Genomic DNA, 27,348 nt, shown 5'->3' with positions numbered 1-27,348 from the left:
GATGAAGTAGGCGTTGATTTCTTCTGCGGAGGCGGGGTTTCACCTATCATAGATAGGTACATTCCAGGATCAGTTGTTCACTGGGCCTGGTGTCAATAAAAGCTTAGATAAAAACAAGTTAGGCAATTTAAAAGTGTTTGAGTCTGTACCCAGATAACATCAATGATTGAAATAATGTTGAATCAATGTTAATGTGTCAACATTAACCACACTGAATCAGTATCACTTTTGCACCCTCAATTAATGTTGAATCAATGGTGACATCCTTCATGCCACAATACATGCTGGAATGCATGCAAGAAAGTATTGTTGGTGAATGTTACCTACTAAAAACAAATATGCCCTTTTGCTCAGGAAAACAATTAGTACATAATTTTGCATTATGATGATGAAAACTATATCACTCTGTCATTTTGTTTCAGGTTTTCTTTGCAACAAACAATGTGTTTTGGTAAACACTGTTACAAAGACCACAAACACATAAAAAGCCAAGAGTCAAACGGCCTAACTAAAGGAAACACTGACCACCAAAATGGTGACCAAACATTTTCAATAAAACACCAACATCTAAACCTCTGTTAATTCTCAAAAAGAACTTCTGCTGAGATCTTGAGAGATGTATTGTCTTCTTTTATCTTCAGTTGATTTCAGGCTGTGTAGCTTTATGTCAGTTGTAGTTGTGTTTCATTTTCTGAGAGTGTAAGCATGATGTTGAACCAACATCACATTGTAACCCTGATTCAATGCCATTACCATTGATTTTTTGTTGAAATTTCAACATTGATTCAACATTAATTGAGGGTGCAAAAGTGACATTGATTCAATGCAGTTAACGTTGACACATTAACATTGATTCAACGTTATTTCAATCATTGATGCTATCTGGGTACACAGAGAGTTTTAGAGAGTTTCAATGTGGGAATGAAAGTATTTTGCTCTGTGTCTAAACCAATAAAGCCACTTCCTGCTTAAGGTTAGCACTATTTAAAATAAACCAAGCCTATCATTCAACCACAGATCATCTGTCAACACTTAATGTCAGACATAAGAGCGAATAATGGATTTAGAGGACATTTATGAAAATGCTGAAAACGATGATATTGAGGACACAACTAAACCTCGAACACTGAATCACAGCCAGGATGAAGGAAAAGATCAAAAGTGCAGTAAGTAGAGTTTCATTTGAAGCAGAAATGAAAAATATTATTCATAATTTCAGTCTTTTTTCAAAGAATAATGTGTCCATGTTTCTGCTATTTATATGCATTAACATGGAATTATTTTTACTTAACTTTTCTAGATATGTTCTTATTTGCATATTTTACCATAGAAATGTCATTAATTTTGTTAAAAAGGCCTGTGTATTATAAAGATAAAGGTGTATTTGAGCCTTTATTTCTAAAAAAAAAAAATATGCAGTGAATTTTTTAATTGATATTTGTGTTTTCTCTCTGTTTGTCAGGAGGAAGTAGGTGTTTGGTGTTGATGACAGTGTGTCTCTGGATCATTTGTGTTCTTCTGCTGGTCTATATCATACTGCAGCACATCTTCATCACAGCAGAGAGAAAATCTCTGTTCAAGAGTTACAAGAACACAGTTGAAGAGTTCAATCAGACCAATCTTACAGCACAATTACACTGATCTAATGACTGAAAAAGACCAACTGAAGAATAACTTCAGTCAGAAGATCCTGGAGTTGGAGACTGAACTAAGGAAGTTATATTACCAATGTCAGTACAAATGGATTTATATGGATATTTGCACTTTACAACACAATATAATTTTTTATGTTTATTGAAAAGGCAAAGGCAGGTTTTCCATATCCAGTGAGTTGAAGAGTTGGTCTGACAGCAGGCAGTACTGCAGGGATCAAGGAGCTGATCTGGTCATTATCAACACTGAAGAGAAACAGGTGAGTTCATTGGGAAATAGATCTAGTTTACGGCAATTCTGTTGTGAATGAAATACTGAAATCATACATACAAACAGCCAAACAGTAATTAAAAAAAAAACATCACACCAAAGTCTTGTGTTTTAACATTGCTTGGAAAATAAATGCAAAGAGTAATATGATAACAAACATCAAATGCAAATTATGATTCTCAGTCTTTTTATATTTACACACAGAGGTTCATATCTTCTTTAGTCAAAGAGATTGTGTGGATTGGTTTGTCTGACGTTGAGAACGAGGGCAACATGACATGGGTGGATAATTCACCACTGAAACAAGGGTAAGTGACAAAACACTCACAGAAAACCACATACTCTGTTCCAGTGAGTAATTACTTTTAGAGCTCTTCAGGAACTAAATTTATTATTTATTATTTAAATTTATTATGATTGTATGTTATTCAGGTTTTGGGAAAAAAATGAGCCGAATGACGCAGATGGAAATGAGGACTGTATTGAACTGAATCCTGCAAAACCCATCCTGAGCAACTGGAATGACATCCCATGCTTAGCGATGAGAAAATGTGTTTGTGAAAATTAACATCTGTTCCTTCATCTTCATGATAGTTTTGACTCATATCTTCCAGCTTCATTAGTAGTCATGATTTCTGATGAAGGTTACTGTCAGCATTTAATAAATAACTTTAGGATTTAATTTTTATTTTATTTATTTTTTTTTTTAAATCTTTTTATGTAATTTTCAACCAGGTCAACAATTTGATCTTACAGTGATCTCATGAGCTCCCAGGATACTTGTGATGTGGTCACAATGTGAGCACAGTGAGCTAAAAGTGTAACTTCACAGCAAACTCATTGTGTTCATACTATGGTCACAATGTGAGGTCAAAGTGCACTCACTGCACAAAGACTAGGTACCCAGCATGCACTGCAGCATGAAGCTTTTGATTGTCACTATTGTTGAGATTCATACGCTGATTCTTGATGTCTCTTTGTGTCTAAGTGACAATAGTTCAAAATGTGCGTCTTATCATGCTTTTAAATTCCTTCATAAATGATTATGATACTGCTGGATCTGAAATTGTATAACTACAAGACTGTTATATTAAATATTTGCAATTAACAACACCTCACAAAGACTGCATACTGAATCATGTAGATGATTCTGTTGTTATCATCAATAACAAACCAACATTGCCTAATGCATTCTCTTCTGGCTTTCCTTGTCATAACAAATGTGTTTTACAAACACAGTTACAGCAGCCACAGAAAATTTAACGTTAAAAAGTCAAGGGTCAAGAGCCCAACTAAAGCAAACACTGATCACTGATCACCATGGTGGTAACATCAAACAAAACAGTAAAACCAACATCTAAACCTCTGTTAATTCTCAATAAGAGCTTCTATAGACGTGTGACAGAAATAAAGCCAATCTGGTCTGTAATAAGTGAAGCTGGTAATGCTGTTTGTGGAGTTGTTTAATCCTCCTCTGCTCTTGAGAGATTTAATGTCTTCTTTTATTTCAGTTGATTTGATCTAAGCCTGTGGCTGAAAGTCAGGTGTATGTTTGGAGAACGTTCTTATAACAAAAATCTGTTAGCTGGGTGTGCACTCATACTGTGAGCTCACCACGTGACACCACTGTGACATCACTGTGATAGTGTTGGGAAACAGGAAGTAGAATATCCCCCTGGTGACCGATATTTGAACCGCCTCCTCTCAACCTGCTCAACATTTTGAATTCACAATGATCTCACATATTACTCTCATTGTGCGTGTCACAGTATGAGAATGGTGTGATGTTACTGTGATCATCGCATGACCTCACATAGGAAAACAAAGAGTAGCTATTAAGATGTATTTTTAGAAGACAAGATTAAGTTTTTTTTCTTACTGCAAAATTAAATAAATTATGGATTTATTTTGTTTCTCATATTTTTCTGAAATACTAGACAATCACAGTAAATGACAAAAGTCTAGTTTCCCTGATTCACACTGTTATTCTGAAACTGAACGACTGTGAAACCCACAGCATTATTGTTTTTATTTCATGTTTCATTCTTGTGTCTGCTTTGCTGCACTGTGGAGAGATTTCCTTCAGTCCAGCAGGGCGCAGCAGAGAGCAGGTTTATCAGAGGTTAGTCGTCTCAGCAGGCTATGGACTCTTTTCACATTTCTTGGGTTCTCAGAAGCAGAAGTCGTCATAGTTGGGAAAACTTCTAGTGGTGAATGAGACGACATTAAATATAATTTTTGTATTTCCATTTGCTCCAATAGCAAAAGACAAAATTTGTGGTAGTGTTTCCATGACTTTACAAAAGAGGGGAAAAAATAGAGAGAGACTGAAAACAGCAGTCAGAAGAGAAGATGTCAAATTTGCTGTCACTCCCTCAGCTAGATTAGAAACACCCTTGCATCAGTGTTATTTATTATTTATTTACTTATTTCATTTTCAGGAAAGGTAATATAACACAAAATATAGCATTATAAATTATTTAAAAAAAAAAAAAAAAAAAAAAAAAACTCCTTTTGTGATGTTGATAACTGTGAAAACGCATCATCACAGCCTTTGAAAGGGGCCTTTTTTATAGCGGCAATTTTAGTGAATAAAATTAATATTGATAAAAAGTGTTGGGAAGGTTATTTTGGAAATGTAATAGGTTCCAGATTACAAGTTACCCCATTGAAAATGTAATAAGTAGTGTAACTATTTCAATTACTTTATTAAAGTAATGTAATTGATTACATTTGATTAGTTTTCTAAATTTCTAACAAATGTTTTTAACTGTTAATCATTTTTCAAACATTTAAACTAGACAGGGTTAACCTTACAGTAGTACTCAACACTGATTACTGTCAGACTTTCAAAATTCTTCATTACTTGAATTAAGATTATAATAATTAAATTTTAAAGCACACACACCACAAAATCAGACTTTAGCAACTCTTTTTACTTTTAGATCGTTCTAAGGACAAATACAGATTTTGGATGAAATGATTTTTAAATTTCCAGCACTGGAATACATTTTTATCACTCGCCATTGTGGCAACTCTCAGACAGGTTATAGCCTTTCAGTGACAATGTGGATTGATGTAATTAGCAGATGTGGTGCGTCTATCAAAAGCATCAGAATGACATGGAGTCCAAAAGAAAACTGAATTGGCAAGAGGAAGAAGCGCTACTGCTTGCTGAATTAGTAGAACAGCGGAAACATGTTATAAAAGGCAAGTTCAGCCCAACATTAACCAGCGCTGACAAGAAAAAGGCATTGGAGGACATCTCCAGACATTTAAACTCTTCACAGATCTCATGCACTCGGTCACCATCTGACTGTGTGAAGACATGGTGCAACATTCTCAGCAAAAGCCGCACTGAAATGGCCGCCTTCAAATCCAACATTTTGCGCACAGGTATAGTTAATTTCTTTCCCATTTGCGTGCCTGTGTCCTTTGCCATTAGCCCTACCTGATTTACTTGTAGTCGGTATTATAACTGATATTCAAACTGGAGGCCCCCCAGGCAAACCACTGAGCGCCCTTTGTGAGGTGGTGCAGCGCATACTTGGATCCTGTGGCAATGAAGCTCGAAATTCTATCACAAAGGTGCGGCCCAAATAATTTTTGGTAACTTAAAACAATGACAACAATATTCAACATTTATCTTTCAGTTATAATGAAGACGCAGGGGATTCTCCTGACCTGGCCAGCCTAAACATAGGTTCTCCGTATGCTACCCCTGCTTTGGATGTCCTTTCAAGCACCTCAAGTCAGGTATGCCTGATGCTGGATGACAGCCCGTCAGAGGACCCCCTCCCAGATGACCTGCAAACACTGCGGAGAGAAAAATTAAAACATCAAATTAAAGTATTAAGACCACAACAGGAATAATACACTATAACACTGAAAGAAAAAACAAAACCAAAAAAAAAAAAAAAACAAGAGTGACAAATACAAGAATGAAAAACACTTGTGTGTATCAATACTTATTAATAAGTATGTGTACCCAAACTGTTGTCTGAAAGCTGCCTTATTACATGGATTGATGTTGCTTAGGAAGCTGGCAACTGTTTTTCTCTTTGTTTGTCTAGCTGTTATAATTAAAATTACAACAGCCCAAACAAAATATGATATTAAAAAGTCACAGGTCAAGAGCTCAACTAAAGCAAACCCTGATCTCCACGATGGTGACTTAAAAATTTTTGATTTTCTTTGGTGATTCTGCTTGTTAACATCAGATCACCTTCCTGATACATTTACTGTGTTAAAATCATCACACAATGAATGTGTCAAAATTAACACAACAAGTGTTGTCCCTAAACTCACACACTGATGTGTAAGAATTTAGCCAATTTGAGTAGTTTTTTAACAAATGCTTTTTGACACATTCTGAATGTCTTTGTTTGACACAGTGAATTTCAAAATTAACACAAGTGTTGTCCCAAAACACAAGCACTGATGTGTAAGACTTTTTTTGACTGGGCTTGACAAAGAGATCATTGCAAATTTGATCTTCATGTTCAGAAGCAGCACAGGTGTTTTATTTTGTTGTTGTTGTTGTTATTGTTTTCCTCTTCCCTTCAATGATTCTGTCTGTTAACAGCAGGTGTTCATCACTAGTGCTTAATTAATGACTTAATTATCTCATTAACTTCCCTCTTGAATGGTCTTGGTTTCGGTCTTGGACGGTCTGGTCTTGACTACACCTCTGGTTAACCTTTCTGACACATTCACTGTGTTAAAATCATTGACTCAATGAATGTGTCAGAATTAACACAACAAGCGTTGTCCCTAAACTCACTCATTGATGTGGAAGAATTTAACACATTCTGAGTCAGTTTTAACACATACTTTCTAAGAGTGTAATAAGTGAAGCTGGTAATGTTGTTTGTGGAGTTGTCTTGAGAGATTTAATGTCTTCTTTTATTTTGAGTTGATTTAATCTAGGACTGTGGATCTCTCTTATTACAAACCAGACTGACTTTATTTCTGTCATTTGTCCACAGTTATTTTTGAGAATTAACAGGTTTAGATTATGTTATTGGAAATGTTTGGTCACCGTTATTGTGATCAGTGTTTCGTGTAGTTGGTCAGATACTCTTGGTTCTTATGTTAAGCTTGTGGTCTTTGTAACAGTGTTTACAAGAATCAATTAAAAATATTTAAAAAAAAAGTTAGTCAGGTGATATGGTTTTCACCATCAAGAAAGAAACTGATTATTCAGGCCTGTCAATGACTGTTAAAGTGACTGGATATAATTAAGTTATTTTCACAAACAGTATCTTCATGCCACAGGTCAGACATTTTGAAGTTTTAAACACATCGTGGGAAAAAAAAAAAAAAAAAAAAAAAATAGACACGGTCAGAGACATCAAGAATCAGCATAAGTTTGATGAAAAACATATGCTGATTCTTGATGTCTGTGTGTCTGAATGTTTCACCGTTTCTTACATTTTTTGTTTCCAAATTAACTAATATATATATATATATATATATATATAATTTTTTTTTTTTTTTTTTTTTTTTTTTTTTTTTTAAGAAAACAGACATTGAGAATCAGCAAATGAACCACAATAATGTTGACATGTTTCATTCTGCAGTGCAGCTGGGAGCAACCATAGTATAAAACTCATGACTCCCAGCATTCATAATGGTGACAAAACATTTTTAATAAAACATCATCATCTAAACCTGTTAATTCTCAAAAAGAACTGTAGATGAATGACAGAAATAAAGTCAGTCTGGTTAGTAATAAGAGAGATTTAATGTCTTTTCAGTTGATTTCATCTAAGGCTGTGACTGAAGTCAGTTGTAGTTCTTGTGTTTCTCTTTTCTTCAGTGATTCTGCTCATTATCATCAGGTGTCTTCAATAATCAAACAATCATCACTCAGTTAATCACTGAAGTATCTAACTAACTCTAACACTGCTTTGGTGTCACTTTTAATGCCCTGCTGGTGGTTCCCATATGAGCACCGACCGGTATTGATTTAACACCAGTGAATTTACTGTGAACTCACACCTCTTTGGAAGTTTTCTAGTAATCCTAAAGACCTTGATTAGCTGGATCAGGTGTGTTTGATTAGGGTTGGAGCAAAACTGTGAAGAGCGGTGGCCCTCCAGAAATTGAGTTTGAGACGACTGGCTTATAATAAACGTAGCAAGGTTTGTTGTTCAGGGAAGAAGGAGGCGGGAACGGTGAATGTTCAACAAATTTAATGATAAAATAAACAAACACAAAATGAAAGTAAAAGCGGCAGCCCTAAACTAAAAACGAAACAAAAGTAAAAGCGGTCTCACGACCTTCAGCCTCGTCCTGCTTGACACAATAATGTTATCTGTTAGATTTTATTCATCGTCCATCGATCACCCTATCAGTCAATCTCTCTCAGTTCAGCTTTGGCCAAAAGGAAGAAAAACAATCATACAGAGAAGTGTTCATTTAAGTCTTCAGCTTTATTGTAAAAATATCAGGGTTTATATAGACCCCTTCACACACAACACGGATGCACTCCACCCACACAGAATCCTGTTTGTACAGATCTTTGCTCGATAAGCAATTTTCCTTAATTCATGTGCAGTATGGAATGCCAAAGCTGTTGAAAAAAAAAAAAAAAAAAAACACATAAATATAAAAAGAAACGTAAAAAAAAAAAAAAAAAAAAAAAAAAAAAAAACCTATAATAAATAAATATACAAAAAATGTACAAAGTAAGTACAAAACTTGGCAAGGGCAATGACATGCCTTTGCAAGTCACACAGGGAATGAATGACTTGATGAGAGATGGACAATATGTCCTATATCACAGTTTAAGTCATTTCATATCACCATAACTATATGTAAATATGGTGACAATCCCAGACATAGGCATGAAAAATTGTCCAGTCTGGATTTCTATCAGCAATGGCTTTAGTTGGGCTCTTTGCTTTTTGATATTAGATTTTCTCTGGCTGCTGTAGCTTTGTGTTTATAAAGCACATTTGTTATGGCAAGGATAGCCATGAGAAAATGAGGTCAGGTGATGTTGGCTGTTAATTGATGATGGCGTTATCATCGTGTAGTTGCCTGAATCACTGAGCTCATTCAGAGTCTAATGAGTCAGATGGTGTAGTTAATCGTGTCACTATTTTATTTTATTTTATTTTATTTTATTTTATTTTATTTTATTATTTTTTTTTTTTAATAACAATGTACAATTATTTCTGCTTTTTTATATAATGTGTTAACATGGATTTTTTTTTTTAAATTACCTTTTTCAATATGTTTATCTTTAGATATTTTGCTATACACCAATGTTTATATAAAGAATATAAAAACACTATAATACAAAGGTAGATTACCTAAGGTTGATTTGAAACTTAATTTCTACACTACATACACTACAGAGGTGTAAAGTCCAGGGGTCAGAAAGTAAAAGTCCTGCCATATTTTTTATTCCACCCACTGAAGCAGTGTTAAAGTTAATGAGATAATTAAGTGATAAATTGAGTGATGATTGACCATTATTGAAGACACCTGATGATAACAAGCAGAATCACCAAAGGAGAAAATCACAATTTTTAAGCCACCATCATAGAGATGAGTGTTTGCTTTAGTTGAGCTCTTGACCCTTGACTTTTTAGTATTAGATTTTGTTTGGGCTGGACTGAGTCGTGACAGTCAGACAAGCAAAGAAAAAAAAAAAAAAAAAAGCTGATCAGGTGCTGTTGGTTATGTTTTCACATAGTCATTATTTGATCTGAATCACTGAACTCATTTAGAGGCCAGTCTCGGAGTTAGATTTACAGCAGCACTGTGATTCTACAGCAGAAGATCAGCTTTTTCAATACAATCCGAAGGGTTTCTCAAACGGTGTTCTGACCAAAAAAAAATAAATTAATTCATTTAGAGACACAGACATCAAGAATCAGCCTGTGAATCTCAACAGTGGTGAGAATAATAAAGCATGCTGCAGTGCATTCTGGGTGCCACCAATCAAAATTCATCCATGGCTCCCATCATGCATTGCTGCATGAATAAATTATGAGCTTAATTGTCTTAGTAATTTCTTTTATTGTCACTATTTTTATTTATTCATTTTTTTTCTGTTTTTATGTGACTTTTTAGTAGCTTGTTTTCTAATGTTCAGAGTTGATCTGTTTATCAGAATATGTTGCTTGTCACCGTTGTTGAGATTCATACGCTGATCGCTGATGTCTGTGTGTGCCTAAAAGAAAGTTTTATTTTTTATTTTTCAGAACAACCTTTGTGAAATCCTTTGAATTATATTGATAAAGCTGACCTTCAGCTATAGAACCACAGTGCTGCTATAATCAATAATACAAATTTAACTCAGAGTCAAATAACTATTATGTAAAAACATAACCAACACCACCTGACCATCTTTTTTTCTTTGCTTGTCTGGCTGTTACAACAGCCCAAACAAAAGGGTCAAGAGCTCAACTAAAGCAAACACTCATCTCCACGATGGTGGCTTAAAAATTGCGATTTTCTCCTTTGGTGAGGCTGCTTGTTAACATCAGGTGTCTTCAATAATGGTCAATCATCACTCAATTTATCACTTAATTATCTCATTAACTTTAACATTGCTTTAGTGGGTGGAATAAAAAATATGGCAGGACTTTTACTTTCTGACCCCTGGAATTTACACCTCTGATACACTAATATCTGTGTGTTTTTGTCCTGTTTGTCAGGAGGAAGTAGGTGTTTGGTGTTGATGACAGTGTGTCTCGGGCTCATTTGTGTTCTTCTGCTGGTCTTCAACATACTGCAGCAAACATGAAATGGGTAGATAATTCACACAGAAACAAGGGTAAGTGCAAAAACACTTTCAGAAAAAAATAACTGCAGATGTATTTGTAATGTCCTTTTTATTCTCATTTAAAAATTAGATCATCACAACCTTCATAAATCAAATACAGCTGTTCGACAAACACAATCATGCCCATGCAGCAACAAAGGGCCTGTTTACACCTGGTCACTTCATGCATTTCCTCTGATCAGATACACTGTTAGACCCTTGCCAGGCTTTTTTACAGTAAAATACTGGCAACACTGTTGCCAATAATTTACTGTTGATTGTACAGTTATTTACTGTAATCTACAGTATGTTACTGTAAAGATGCCATGCACTAAATTAAAACTCGTGTTAACTCATTTCATTTGCAGAAACTGACTGCTTTAAATTGTCCCACGGCCATTTAAATTTACAAACTAATATTTATGATATGATAATAATATGAACATATTGTTACTATGAACTTATTTCATTAAAGTTCACTAAAAACATTTTAAACAGAGATCTTCACTGCATCAACTACTCAATTGCCATCTGTTAAATAAAACAACATGGAGCATATCATCAATGTTTCTTGATCTTCTCCTGAACTTAAGCACAGGCTCTACTCTTCAGCACAATGGTGACCCACAAAACTCACTTTTACAGTAAACTACTGGCAACAGTGTTGCAAGTATATAACAGTTTTTTTTTTTTTTTTAACTTACTGTTTGTTACACCCACAAAATGTATTTTAACAGTATCTTTTTATCTTACACCTTTAACCGTTTAAACCCCACAAAAACAAATATAGAGAAAAAAAACTCATGAGTCATCACATAATCTCTTGATTCCTTGAACTCTACTGTGTTTAATCTCTTGTGTTACATTATCATCACTGTGAAGCTACAGCAAGAGTTCCAACAACAACAAATTAAAACATTTTTTTTTTTTTTTTTTTTTTAAACACCAGCGTTTGCTTAAGCTCAACTTAAGCAAACGCTGATCTCCTTAATGGTGACATCAAACCAAACATTTTCAATTAAACATCAACATCTAAACTTCTGTTAATTCTCAATAAGATCTTCTGTAGAAATAAAGTGAAACTGGTCAGTAATAAGTGTAATAATGTGTAATGGCTGGAAGTCAGTTGTAGTTCTTGTGTTTCTGCTTCTTCGTCTCTTTTTTTCTGTTCTCGTTGTTCCTCTTCAGTGATTCTGCTTATTAACAGCAGGTGTTTATCATTAATGCTTGACCATCACTTACATATTCACTTAATTATCTCACTGAAACACAGTATCAATGTTACTTTTACTCTTTGTAGTGTGGATACTAGAGGATGTTCCTGTGGTGTTGAAAGGGTTAAAGGGTTAAACACCCACAAAATGTATTTTAACAGTAACAAACTGTACATTAAAAAAACAGTTATTTACTGGCAACACTGTTGCCAGTAGTTTACCGTAAAATTAAGTTATGTGTGTCACCATTGTGCTGAAGAGTAGAGCCTGTGCTTAAGTTCTGGAGAAGATCAAGAAATGTTGATGTTATGCTGTTTGTTGCTTTATTTAAGAGATGACGATTGTGTAGTTGCTGATTCAGTGAAAATCTCTTTTTGTTTAGAATATTTTTTGTGGACTCTAATGGAATAAGTTCACAGCAATAAAATGCTCACATGATTAAAATATTATAAATATTAGTTTATAAATTTAAATGGCAGTGGAACAATTTAAGGCAGTCGGTTTCTGCAAATTAAATTAGTTAACGAGTTTTAATTTAGTTCATGGTATTGTTACAGTAACATACTGTAGTTTACAGTAAATAACTGGCAACAGTGTTGTACTGTAAAAAAGCCTGGAAAGGTCTAACAGTGTACATGAGGAAAAATGCATTTTTGGTTAGTGCAACCTAGAATGCATGCGTGATTTAGCAGGTGATCAGTCATTTTACATGCAGTGTGAGAGGTCAGTTTGTTGGCGCTTTTTCACATCACGCTTAGTGTGAAAGGACCTTTAGATGAAATCAACTGAAGATAAAAGACATTAAGATTCTCTTAAGATCTGATTAAATAACTCCACAAACAGCATTACCAGCTTATAACTAAGCTTTAAACTCTAATGTAACTAATAAACAGATTTACTTTATTTCTGTCATGCATCTATAGAAGTTCTCGTTGAGAATTAACAGAGGTTAAAGATGTTGATGTTTTATTGTTTCGTTTGAAGTCACCATTATGGTGATCAGTATTTGCATTAATTGGGCTCTTCACTTTTGACTTTTTAACATTAAGTTTTCTTTGTTTGCTGTAACTTGAGTGTTTATAAAACACATTTGTTACGATGAGTCTCTTGATTCACTGATCATATCCAGTGTTTAATCCTTTATTAAATGAGTGTTATATTATTAATACCCTTAGATTCTATTTTACCACCACTGTAAAACTAAAGCAAGAATTCCACCAGCAAGTTATTCATGTAACCTATTGTTTTGGAGCTGAAGTTTATATTAATCTCTGATCACTTCAGTGTGTGCTCTGCTGGACTGAAGAAATCTCTGTTATGCATCAAGTACAGTGAAGCAGATACACAAGAATAAAACATGAAATTAAAAAATAAAATAAAATAAAAAAATATGAAAAAATGAAATGTATTATGATAGATTGTTAATAATGTTTTTTATTCAAAGAGAAAGCAAATCAACTCAAAAGCAGTTTCACAGCACTCAATATCTCAACACTGAATAATAGGGTGAATCAGGGCAATCTAAAACACTTTACACTTCAGTACTGTGATTGTCACTTCAACACTTCAGATCAACAAATGAGACATGATAACAGCTAGAATAAGACATATTGACATAGAGCTGCTTGTGATGGAGCAAGACATGAACACATCAGATGTAAAGTGTGCAGCATCACCCTTTCACATGAAAGCAGTTCATGCAATTAAATTAACTGATATTGTCTTAAAAGACAGGAAATGTAATAATGATGTGATGTGATAAATGATGGGCCATATTCACAAAACATCTTAAGGCTAACAGTAGCTCCTAACTTGCTGATTTAGGATAACTCTTAGTGGTAAGATAAAATATTTTGTGAAACGGCCCCCAGAATAAGACTGAAAGATAAGTATGACGAAACCCTATTTCTCACAAATCCCTTTTCTCATCTCAGAGCATCTGAGATCATTCCAGTTGTTCAGGGTGTGTTTTGTAGGATCCAGTTCAATGCAGTCCTCTTTTCCACCATAATAGTTATTCGGCTCACCTTCGAACCAAAACCTGAATAAAATGTGTCAGATTTTAAATTATTCAGAACCACAAATGTTCAACCAAAGTTTGTATCCATTCAGAAAACAACAACTAAATAATGTCACAAGCAATTCATAAATCATCAGTACTTGCACTAGCACAATGACAGTTTCAAGAGTAAATTTAGTATAGTAGCTCAAGCAGAAGCAAAACTGCTGAAAAGTAAAAACATTATTATTGTTTTTTTTTTAATATAATTTATTTATAGGTAGTGTATTTTGGGTTTTGCTGCTTGGTTTTGTGGTAAAGCTGTTTTCAGGAATTTTCTGGAAGATTTGATGTTCTTATTTTAAATACACATGATTTTCTGGGAGAGTTTTAGCACTTACCCTTGTTTCAGTGGTGAATTATCCACCCATTTCATGATGCCCTCATTCTCAGACAAACCGATCCACACATTCTCCTTGAGGAATGACGCTATATGCCTCTGTGTGTGAATAAAAACAGGAATAAGTGAGATTCCTCTCATGAACACAGGCGTTACAAACTGCATTCCAGCAGGATTCCCCCCCCCCCTCCCTCACTGCACATTTTGAATCTCTGCTTTGTCTGACACAACCATTTCAGGTCTTGGATTCGTTACTAATTAGCTGATGACCAGAATCAGGAGTGTTTGTTTAATTAGACATGGAAAATGTTCAGTGTTGTGGGAGCTCCAGGAACATGGTTGGGAACCTCTGCATTAGCAGACACTCACACAAACTCACCTGTTTCTCTTCAGTGATGATAATGACCAGATCAGCTCCTCGATCCCTGCAGTACTGCCTGGTGTCAGACCAGCTCTTCTCCTCACTGGATATGAACAAACCATCTGGACCCCACAGATATCCTAACAGAAACTGAACTTTTTAAAACTGTATACATAAAATAAAAAAAAAATAAAAAAATAAAAAAGAAATGTACACAAAAACAAACCCCGTTTAGAAGTGCCCAGAAAGTACTGATATATAATGCCAGCAATCAGAAGAAGACAAAGGATCCCGAGACACACTGTGATCAGCACCAAACATCGACTTCCTGCCAAACAGGAACAAAACACAAATATTAATGAATACACTCCATATTGTCAATTCTGTCATGGTAAATTTCTGCTACAAATGCTATAGCAAACAACAGGCAAGTTTTTGAGAGTTGAGAAGCAAGCTTAATGGCTACTGATACAGCAGCAACCAATCAGCTGTGCCCTATGGAGAATGATGTGATTGCAAGCAGGTTGAACTATCAGCCTGCGCCATCTAGAGTTTCATGACAGAACTATATATATATTTAGAAGTATATATTTTTTATTTATTTTATTTATCCTTTATTTAACCAGGAAGATCCCAATGAGATATCATAATCTCTTCTTCCAGGGAGACTTGGTCCAGACGGCAGCACACAGTTTCACGCAAAAAAACAAGGACAAAAGTGTGCTCAAACAAAACAGTTCATAAAAACAGGGTCAAGAAAAGCACTTACAAGACTCTTTTAAAACAGTTTGCAAAATACATTTAAAATTATTCAAAGGTGCAAAAAAACTCTAGTTTAAGTATGTTTTGCATGTCATTCCATGCCCAATGGGGCATAAAAAGAAAAACATACCATAACTGTTTGTATAAAAAGCTGAGAGTTTTGAAATATAAGAAGGTAATTTACTTAAAAATTAAGTTACCTACCTAAAATATATATCTAAAATATGAACTTTAAAATCAAACTTTGTAAGTTTTTTTTTTTTTTTTTTTTTTTTCCTGTAAAATATGCAAACAAGAACATATGCTAAAAAAGCAAAAAGATAAAAATATATAAGTGTTAATACATATAAAAATATATAAGCAGAAATATTAACATATTGGTCTTGGAAACAATGATTGAAATCTAACCGTTCTCATTTCCTGAAACCTCCCTGATGCCAACTCTGCTTCAAATTAAACACTCTGCTTACTGTGATTTTGAGCTCTTCCTTCATCCTGGCAGTGTCTTTGGAATCCAATTGCGTTCTTATTATTTCTGAGTTTATTATCATAATAGTTCTCTAATTCCATTATTTCTTTTTGTGTCTTGCAGTACGTTTTGACAGATGAGCTGTAGTTCTTAGAATGATGACTACTTGTAAGCTAAACGTCTCAGCCTGACATTCCCTTTCTCTGTTTCTCTCTGGTCTTGGCAGCTGTTTATAAGGCAGATTTGTTATCAGAATCAGAAAGAGCTTTATTGCCAAGAGTGCCTGCGCACACACTGAATTTACCCTAATAGTGAAGCTACCAGTGCACACATATAACAAGACACATAATAACATTTAAGAATAAAATATATATTTAAAAAAAAGTATAGAGTCACTGATTTAGACAGAACAAACATTTACAGATAATGAACTTATTTTCAGTATAATAATATGAACAAATAGGACTACATGATTTTACAAAGATTTACAAAGATATTGCACTAAACAGTGGGGTATTGCACTTGGAAGGCATTTAACTGTTCAAGAGAGAAATAGCCTGTGTGAAGAAACACTTTCTGTGCCTAAATGTTCTAGTGCCCAGTGATCTGAGGCATTAACTGAACGGCAACAGTTCAGATAGTTTCTAGCTGGGTTGAGTGGAGTCTGTGTCTTTTGCAATATACAATTTATACAAAATATACAATATATGTATTTGATCTTTAGTATGCATAGATATATAGGCTACTATTTATTAAAAACAGGCTTACATAAAAGAAAAGGCTTTTGTGTTGATTAAGTAGATCTGCACGTTCCTGAATAAATTGAGAATCACATTATTATTATTATTATTATTATTATTATTATTATTATTTTAAATAGAGCCCACAATCCTCCCACGATTCTGAATAGACAACTAAACAAAATAACATGTAATTTACTAGAGGATGACAAATTGTTAATTAAAAATATTTAATTATTAAAAAAAATGGTTTGAGTGAATGATTCAATGACTCACTCATAAACACTTGACTTGTTTCATTACTGGATGAATCAGCATTTTTGATCAAATCTCTTGAATGATTCAATGACAAAAAAAAATTTATCAGTCACTTGTCGCCACCTACTGGTGTAACAATGTAATTGATACAATCTTTATTTGAAGTGTCAAGTTACTTTCAAAAGGTGATTTAGACAGCTTCCATAGACATCAGTGTTTATATCCCAACTATAAACTTTTATCCCAGTACTTCTGTGATTATTTCTGTGAAATAATGATACTGTGTGGTTTAAAAGACTGTTAGTGAAGATATATCTATTTATGACAACTGCTCTCTCTGGCTAAGCGGTAGCGCCAATGCAGATCTGAATGTTAGCTTGAATTGCACCTTTCAAAGGTTTAATAGACAAGAGACTAATCGCTGTCATTTGGGCGTCCAGACCTCAATATTTTTCTGAGGTGTATATAATAAAGGTTGTGAATTAATATTAACTCTACTTTGGTGCTGCACGGATATATTGCACAACGCCAAGATTACCGACATTCTAATCTGAGCTGTCAGCCATCAAAACACTGCTCACTTATGTCAAAATGTTTTGGATGACAAATCAAATCAAAGTATAGGTGGGCTTTTGTTCACAGAAGCTGCTGAATGATGATCATGAATTCCAACGAGACGCTTCGGTCATAAAGTTTGAGATAAACAAACTCAACATTTAATATTTGTCAGCTGTTTTACAATAGAAATGTTAAACGACCAACAGAAATATTTAGGGATGAAAACATATAAACTTTTGTTTAATTTTGCTATTTTTTGTCGAAAAAATAGGCTACGTGATTCATTGTAATTCGTAACTGTCAATGTGATGAGATAAGAAACATTAACATATGCCATTCATCAGTCATACACTTAATAATAAGAATATGAATGTCCACTCTGAAACAAGCCCAACACAGATGAGAAGCATGGCAACGGAACAAGTAAAGGAGATGCGCTGAATGAAAATGAACATAACATTCACTCTCTGACAGTAGATGGTGCTGATGGAACAAAGAAATGCAGTCGTAACCCCATAAACAAAGCAGCTGCTGTACTTTGTGTTTTCTGAACAGCATTTAAATATGCTGTTGAGGGTAGCAACACACCAACAGACGTAAGTCGAATGTGTATGGCTGTCGCGCATTTTATTTGAGATGTGCGCAGTGTTCGAATTGTGTCAACTCTTGGGGGTCAAAGAAACTGTTTGTTCTTCATTGAACAAGAGCTTTTTTTTTTTTTTTTTTTTTTTTGACAAAATAATTTTCCAGGACTTTTGATGTTTTCTCTCATTTCTCATGTGTTGTTCATTATTTTCCAGGATTTCTAGGTTTTTCAGGACGCATGGGAACCCTGTTGAGCTTTGGCCAAAGGGAAGGAAAACAATCATGCAGAGAAGTGTTCATTTAAGTCTCCAGCCTTACTATAAAATGATCAGGGTTTATACAGACCCCTTCACACACAACACAACACTCCACCCTCTCAGAATCCTGTTTGTACAGATCTTTGCTCGCCAAGCAATTTCCCTTCATTCACAGAACATCCTTCATATATTTCCTTTGCGCATGTAAGGAATGTGGAATATTAGTTTCAGAGAAACTATGAAAAGGTTATCTTTTCATAGGATAATGGAACTCTTAATCCATAACAGCTTAATAAGTTACATTTTATGCTTCTTGTTTATCCATTCATGATATTTATTTAGTAGTTTTGTTAGAAAATGTACCCTTTTCGCGGTCTGTGGTGTAATCAACATTTCAAATCTAGTAAAGATTTTAATATTTTTATTTTAAAAAAAATAATAATAAAATAAGGTGCAGTAAACGATTTTTGAAAAACACTGTTGAAAGTGTATAAGACAGAGCACCACAACAAACTTGTACATGATCAGCAGTAGGGGGCGTGTCCACTCCTGATGGGGGAGGAGAGACTGAGCCAATCAGCAGTAGGGGGCGTGTTCACTCATGATGGGGGAGGAGAGACTGAGCCAATCAGCAGTAGGGGGCGTGTTCACTCATGATAGGGGAGGATAAAGAGAGTGAGCCAGTGAGCAGTAGGGGGCGTGTTCAATCATGATGGGGGGAGATAGAGTGAGCCAATCAGCAGTAGGGGGCGTGTTCAATCATGATGTGGTGAGGAGAGAGAGTGAACCAATCAGCAGTAGGGGTGCATTCACTCATGATGGGGGAGGAGAGAGTGAGCCAATCAGCAGTAGGGGTGCGATCACTCATGATGGGGGAGGAGAGAGAGTGAGCCAATCAGCAGTAGGGGGCATGTCCACTCATGATGGGGGAGAAGACAGAGTGAGCCAATCAGCAGTAGGGGGCATGTCCACTCATGATGGGGGGAGGAGAGCGAGTGAGCCAATCAGCAGTAGGGGGCATGTCCACTCATGATGGGGGGGGAGAGAGAGTGAGCCAATCAGCAGTAGGGGGCATGTCCACTCATGATGGGGGAGGAGAGAGAGTGAGCCAATCAGCAGTAGGGGGCATGTCCACTCATGATGGGGGGAGGAGAGCGAGTGAGCCAATCAGCAGTAGGGGGCATGTCCACTCATGACGGGGGAAGGAGAGAAAGTGAGCCAATCAGCAGCATGGGGGTGTGTCCAGTCATAATGGGGGAGGAGAGAGAGTGAGCAAGAGGGAGATTTTAAGAAAGACTGTAATGGCTCATTTCCACTGAGCTGTACGGTTCTGTTCAGTACAGTTCGGTACGGCTCGGAATGGTACACCCTGATAAGGCTTGCGTTTCCACCGCCAACAGTACCCTTACTTGATGGGCATGGTGTAGCCGGAAACTAGCGATCAACGTCATTCTCGCGCGAAGAAGAAGACAACAACACAGTAAACAACAATGGATACAGCAGATCTTGTTCTTGCTTCTCGGCTTGAGGCTGTCTGTCACAAGAAGAACCAAGCTTTGCTTGCTGCATGCCAACATTCGGCATTTCACAATACCAAGTATGCAAAGTTCAGACGTCCATGCAGCAGCACAAGCGTCAATAGCGGAGAAGCGGAGGAGAAAACCCGCGTAATTTAAAAACTACTTTATTGTGTCATTAAATGTAGTTTTATACATTTTTTAGGCGAGAATGTAGTTGTTTAAAGCTCAAATCTGTGGTTTATTTATAAAGATAGCGCCTATTTGAAAATTTGATCTGACGTTGTCGGAGTTGTGGGATCCAGGTGATCACCGGGCGCTCAGTGCTAATGTACCCCGCCGAGAACAGCTGTACCTCGGCTAGTCCTTCTGACATTTGCTGCTGGCTCAGATGTCTCTGTAGTGGTTAAAAACGAGATATTCATCTTGTGTATAACAGACAATATTTGGTCTCATGAAATTATAATTTGTTCCCGGGCAAATCGTTTTGGCTGAGGGCAAAGTGAAGTTTCATAACTTTATATATTTATTTAACTTTACCGTTGCGCTGACTTTGTATGTTTGACTGAATTGTTTGCTTGTCTTTATTTCTTATTGTATAGCTTCTCATACTTTATACTTATACTTTTATAATTAAATATAATTAAAACTGACTTTTAACAAAAAGAGAGGGTTGTTTTGTCTTATTTCATTTTATTATAGGCTACATGTAGGCTACAGTGAATATAATCAGAGTACATATGCACATATTGCCTGAACCACACACTAATAGGTTTCATGTTTTTTAAATGAAAACGAAAAGAGGCAGGGTTGTGTTTTATATTTTGTTTTTTTATATAGCCTACATGAAGTGAAGATAATCAATGCACGCGTTGCCTGAACCACATTTGTGTGGCGCCTCTTGTGTTGTCATTCCCCTTGTAACACGCGCAGGTGACGATTCTCTGTCAACCAATCAACGTTCTGCAGAGTGTAGCTCCACCCTTTTGGTACGATACTATCGTGCTTGGTACCCCAATGGAAGGGTCCCAAAAAAGTGGTATGGTATGGTTCGGAATTAGGGTACCATTCACAACTTTTGACAATGGAAACGGAAAAAATTGCGTACCGTACTGTACTGAACCGAACCGTACTGCTCAGTGGAAACGAGCCATAAGTTTAGATGGCTAAGAGACATTAGAAAAAAAAAAGCTCAGAGGAATATCACTTGAAAAAGAAGGGTTATGATCAGGCAAGAGCTTCAGGATCTGCATTAATAGAAAAGTTATGTGAACTCAGTAACTGAAACAGAACTCAGATCGAATGAGTTATAGTAAATTTATAGTTCCCAGCATGATAATTCCATAATAATTGTATGATTAAGTGATTAATTAAGTGATGATTGAGCATTATCAAAGACACTTGCTGTTAACAAGCAGAATCACAGGGGAAAGGGAAACACCTGATTAATTTGCAACACTCCTTTTATTCTGTGTTTCAGTCATGTGTGAGTTCCCGATACTGATTTCACTTTGCGCTTCACTTTTCTGTGCGTTTCACTTCATGGCATTGTTTTGACATGGGGTGGAGTCAAGAAAGCGGAGCGTGTTCAGCAGGCCTGGTCACACCTCCCTCCAAGTGACGTCATCTGCTCGAGATGCAGATCCCAACTGATCAAGTATGGGAGTCAGAATTATTCCAAATAAATAGATTGAGATTAACAAATAAATGTAAAGAGATTCACAAAAAATAATCAAATATACAAATAAGCAAAATGAGATTATATATATATATATACATATATATATATATATATATATATATATATATATTAGTCAATGTTTGAAGTGGATCAAAACATTTCATCAAAGTTGTCCTAAGAAGAAGGTTCTTCTTAGGACAACTTTGAAGAATTTTTTGATCCACTTCAAATGTTGACTAATATATATATTGTTACATGTACAGAAGGGGACAGCGACACAGGAATAATGGTAACGATGTTTATTGAACAACCAGAATTGATGACAGAGTGCAGGTAAGTGGATGCAGGTTGATACGATGGCAGATGTAGATGTAGAATTGATACTTGTCTTGTTTTGCAGGAATGGCAGACAGATGACAGACTTGGGGCTTGAGCAGACACTGATGAGCTCACGGTAGACGAGGAGAACACGAGGAGACGAGGGAACACACTGGAGATGGGTAAGTATCTTCGGAGGATTCCTTAAGGTAAGCAGAGTGGTAGGAACCATGTGCAAACGAGACCGGATGGTGACTGAGTGAGAGCGTGGGTCTTTTGTGCTGCTGTTGATGAGGGCACTGATGGGCTGCGGGTGTGAGTGATTAAAACTCTGGTGATGACGTGCGCTGTGTCTGTGAGAGTGTAGAGCCTGGCGTGTTTGTGACATTACCCCCCCGGTCGGCCTCTGCCACGGGGTGCTGGTCTCTCTGGGTGAGTAGCATGAAAGGTGTCAAGTAGGCTGGGGTCAAGTATATCATTCCTGGGGACCCATGAGCATTCCTCGGGGCTGTAACCCTCCCAGTCCACCAGGTATTCAAGATGGCCACCACGACGCCGGGAGTCCAAGATCTCTCTCACCAGGTAAGTAGCTCCATCGTCCACGATGATAGGAAGGGGGGGTTCCTCGGCTGCGCCAGGACCTGTGGAAACAGAAACAGAGGGATGGTGAGGCTTCAACAAAGAGACGTGGAAAGTGGGGTGAATTTTATACTCAGGTGGGAGCTGGAGCTGGTAGGTGACGGGGTTGATCTGCCGCAGGATGGTGAATGGGCCAATGAATCTGGGACTCAGTTTCCTACAGGGCAGGCGCATCCTGATGTCCCTTGTGGACAGACAAACCTTCTGTCCTGGCTGGTAGTTGGGAGCGTTGGAGCGTCGAAGGTTGGCTGTCATCCTGCGCCTGCGTAGGGCTCATTGGAGCTGATGGTGCGCGGAGTCCCAGACCCTCTCGCTCTCTCGGAACCAGTAGTCGACCGCAGGTACGTCCGAGGGCTCCCCTGACCAGGGGAACAGTGGGGGTTGGTAGCCGAGTACGCACTGGAACGGGTGAGTCCGGTGGTAGGCTGTCGCAGGGAGTTTTGGGCATACTCGGCCCAACCCAGGAACTGGTTCCAAGAGTCCTGGTGGCCGTGGCAGAAAGTACGGAGGAAGCGGCCGATCTCTTGAATCTTCCGCTCCGTCTGCCCATTTGTTTGGGGGTGGTAGCCGGAGGAGAGGCTGACGGTCACACCTAGGAGGGTGAAGAAGGCCTTCCAGACCCTGGAGATAAACTGGGGCCCTCTATCTGATACGATGTCCTCTGGAATTCCATAATATCTGAAGATATGGTTAAACATAAGTTCAGCAGTCTCCATGGCCGTGGGTAGTCCCCTAAAGGGAATCAGACGACATGATTTGGAAAATCTGTCAACAGTTATTAGGATGCAGGTACAGTTATCCGAGGCAGGGAGGTCGGTGATAAAATCCACTCCTAGGTGTGACCAAGGACGGTTGGGAACGGGCAGAGGCTGGAGTTTACCGGAGGGAAGGTGTCGGGGACTCTTTGAGATGGCGCATTCCTTGCATCCCTGCACGTACCTTCTGACATCCGATGCCATGTTCGGCCACCAGAAGCGCTCTTTTAGCAGTGAGAGGATTTCATTGACCCCCGGGTGGCCAGTGCCCAGTAACATGTGAGATGCGTGAATGAGGGGAGTGCGCCATGTAGATGTAGATGTAGAACTGATACTTGTCTTGTTTTGCAGGAATGGCAGACAGATGACAGACTTGGGGCTTGAGCAGACACTGATGAACTCACGGTAGACGAGGAGAACACGAGGAGACGAGGGAACACACTGGAGATGGGTAAGTATCTTCGGAGGAGTCCTTAAGATAAGCAGAGTGGTAGGAACCATGTGCAAACGAGACCGGACGGTGACTGAGTGAGAGCGTGGGTCTTTTGTGCTGCTGTTGATGAGGGTGCTGATGGGCTGCAGGTGTGAGTGATTAAAACTCTGGTGATGACGTGCGCTGTGTCTGTGAGAGTGTAGAGCCTGGCGTGTCTGTGACATATATATATATATATATATATATATATATATACAGTGGGTACGGAAAGTATTCAGACCCCCTTAAATTTTTCACTCTTTGTTATATTGCAGCCATTTGCTAAAATCATTTAAGTTCATTTTTTTCCCTCATTAATGTACACACAGCACACCATATTGACAGAAAAACACAGAATTGTTGACATTTTTGCAGATTTATTAAAAAAGAAAAACTGAAATATCACATGGTCCTAAGTATTCAGACCCTTTGCTGTGACACTCATATATTTAACTCAGGTGCTGTCCATTTCTTCTGATCATCCTTGAGATGGTTCTACACCTTCATTTGAGTCCAGCTGTGTTTGATTATACTGATTGGACTTGATTAGGAAAGCCACACACCTGTCTATATAAGACCTTACAGCTCACAGTGCATGTCAGAGCAAATGAGAATCATGAGGTCAAAGGAACTGCCTGAAGAGCTCAGAGATAGAATTGTGGCAAGGCACAGATCTGGCCAAGGTTACAAAAACATTTCTGCTGCACTTAAGGTTCCTAAGAGCACAGTGGCCTCCATAATCCTTAAATGGAAGACATTTGGGACGACCAGAACCCTTCCTAGAGCTGGCCGTCCAGCCAAACTGAGCTATTGCGGGAGAAGAGCCTTGGTGAGAGAGGTAAAGAAGAACCCAAAGAATACTGTGGCTGAACTCCAGAGATGCAGTCGGGAGATGGGAGAAAGTTGTAGAAAGTCAACCATCACTGCAGCCCTCCACCAGTCGGGGCTTTTTGGCAGAGTGGCCCGACGGAAGCCTCTCCTCAGTGCAAGACACATGAAAGCCCTCATGGAGTTTGCCAAGATGGTGAGAAATAAGATTTTCTGGTCTGATGAGACCAAGATAGAACTTTTTGGCTTTAATTCTAAGCGGTATGTGTGGAGAAAACCAGGCACTGCTCATCCAATACAGTCCCAACAGTGAAGCATGGTGGTGGCAGCATCATGCTGTGGGGGTGTTTTTCAGCTGCAGGGACAGGACGACTGGTTGCAATCGAGGGAAAGATGAATGCGGCCAAGTACAGGGATATCCTGGACGAAAACCTTCTCCAGAGTGCTCAGGACCTCAGACTGGGCCGAAGGTTTACCTTCAACAAGACAATGACCCTAAGCACACAGCTAAAATAACGAAGGAGTGGCTTCACAACAACTCTGTGACTGTTCTTGAATGGCCCAGCCAGAGCCCTGACTTAAACCCAATTGAGCATCTCTGGAGAGACCTAAAAATGGCTGTCCACCAACGTTTACCATCCAACCGGACAGAACTGGAGAGGATCTGCAAGGAGGAATGGCAGAGGATCTCCAAATCCAGATGTGAAAAACTTGTTGCATCTTTCCCAAAAAGACTCATGGCTGTATTAGATCAAAAGGGTGCTTCTACTAAATACTGAGCAAAGGGTCTGAATACTTAGGACCATGTGATATTTCAGTTTTTCTTTTTTAATAAATCTGCAAAAAGTTCAACAATTCAATATGGGGTGCTGTGTGTACATTAATGAGGAAAAAAATGAACTTAAATGATTTTAGCAAATATAACAATATAATATATAACAATATTATATATGCAATATAACAAAGAGTGGAAAATTTAAGGGTGTCTGAATACTTTCCGTACCCACTGTATATATATATATTTTTTTTTTTTTTTACAAATGTGTTTTATGTCACAAACACAACCCCAGCTAACAGAATTCTGTTATAAGAACATTCTCTAAATATTCAGTGTTGGTTCTGGGAACGTAAAAAACATCCAGTTTTCTTGACGTTAGAGGAACGTTTTTATAAGGTATAATGTTCCTCAAATGTTCTTTCAACTTAATTTTGATCTAAAATTCAACATTCTAGGAACATAAAAATGTTCAGTTTCCTTAATGTTAGTAGAATGTGCTTGTTCACACCTGCTGTGAACAAGCACTGAAAGAAAGAGAAATAAGAACACAAACTACAACTTTCTTCAGCCACAGCCTTAGATGAACTGAAAATAAAAGACATTAAATCCCTGAAGATCTGATTAAACAACTCCACAAACAGCATTACCAGCTTCACTTATTACTAACCAGACTGACTTTATTTCTGTCACACGTCTACAGAAGTTCTTATTGAGAATTAACAGATGTTTAGATGTTGATGTCTTATTGAAAATGTTTTGTTTGAGGTCACCATCATGGGGTTCTCATGAGCTCTTGACCCTTGACTTTTGTTGAGTTGCTTCTTTATCAGCAATTGCAGGTGTTTTCAGAAAACATTTCTGAATTCATACAGCTGATCAACATGTCTGTTTTAATAACAGACAAAAGACAGCATTAAAGTGGTTTGTAAATGATTTGCACACTTGCTTTGATGCATCCGGGGCATATAACCTCACACAGAGTAGATACGGTGTAAAAAATGGTGCAACGGCTGATTTTGCCTTATAAAAAAAGCACAATCACGGTAACAAATATAGGACATAATATCATGTATATTACCAAATATGAGTCCAAATGTTTATCAGTGATGTAACAGTACGAGCCTCAGCATCACTGCAGTATGTACTCTTATGAAGTATTATTTGTGTGAACAAGTGTTGTTTGCTGGGCATTTCACTTTTAAATGCATGATACCTTCTAAGCAAAGTTGTGTCCATGTTGAAAAGACGTCCACTGAGGAGCCAGAATGAAAGTTTTTAGAATGTTTTTTCTTGACATCTTCTGAACGTCTGATACAGATGTTCATGAAACCTCCACACAAGGTTAAAAAAAACAACAACAAAAAAACTCAGCCACAGATCCCTCCATAGACAGTAAAACACGCGTTCACACCTTTAGACAACTTAGAATCTGTAAATCACACTTTTTTTTTTTTTAATAATTATTCTATGTGTATATTATATTTGTGTCTAAGAGCAGCTCAAGTGTCTCAGTGGGAAACACCGTCTCCTCACAGCAAGAAGGTCTCTGGTTTGAGTCCCAGCTGAGCCAGAAAGTCTGAGCCCAAAGACTGTTCTGCCAGTTTCCATTAAATACCCAGACCAGAACAAAAGAGTTGTAAATATATATTACACAAATATTTTTTGGATTTCTTGGACCAACTCTCATGCCCCAAAGGGTTGAACCTGGTTTCGGGGGAGAGGAGCAATGATTATCAGATATCTTGAAGGATCACCCAAAAAGGAGAACAGAATTCTCCCAATTTTTTTTAAAGCTTTCACGTAATATGTGGTGAATATCTGGTGAAATTGAGACCATTTTACCAATCACACTGAGACAATTAAATGATACCAAACATGAACAGGAAAAAACAATAGATTCACAAGATACATCAAATGTTTTATATCAACATTGTTAGTGAGCTTTCAGTGACTTGAGTCAGGGGGAAAGGATCTCCCTCATCATAGATGGGCGAGGAGAGAAGTCTGGACAAGGCGGTCCTTATTCTCCAGATTAGTGCGTTTTATTGTTTT

At 37.3% G+C, this 27,348-nt stretch overlaps 2 long non-coding RNA genes across 2 annotated transcripts in view; one reads left to right on the top strand and one right to left on the bottom strand.

Annotated features, from left to right (window-relative positions):
• The window catches only part of LOC127515132 (uncharacterized), a 45,897-nt gene extending 29,771 nt beyond the window's left edge, over positions 1 to 16,126 (bottom strand). Inside the window, exon 1 of the long non-coding RNA XR_007930774.1 lies at positions 15,912 to 16,126. This is a non-coding gene — a long non-coding RNA (uncharacterized LOC127515132). The remainder of the gene's footprint in view (positions 1 to 15,911) is intronic.
• Positions 1,813 to 3,554, top strand: LOC127515279 (uncharacterized). Its single transcript, XR_007930808.1, has 3 exons — positions 1,813 to 1,912; positions 2,128 to 2,231; positions 2,356 to 3,554. It is a non-coding gene; the product is annotated as an uncharacterized LOC127515279 (long non-coding RNA).
• Positions 16,127 to 27,348: the final 11,222 nt, after the last annotated feature.

Source organism: Ctenopharyngodon idella, chromosome 1, assembly GCF_019924925.1.
Source record: "Ctenopharyngodon idella isolate HZGC_01 chromosome 1, HZGC01, whole genome shotgun sequence".
Classification (NCBI taxonomy): domain Eukaryota; kingdom Metazoa; phylum Chordata; class Actinopteri; order Cypriniformes; family Xenocyprididae; genus Ctenopharyngodon; species Ctenopharyngodon idella.
This window is presented reverse-complemented; position numbering and strand designations above follow the sequence as displayed.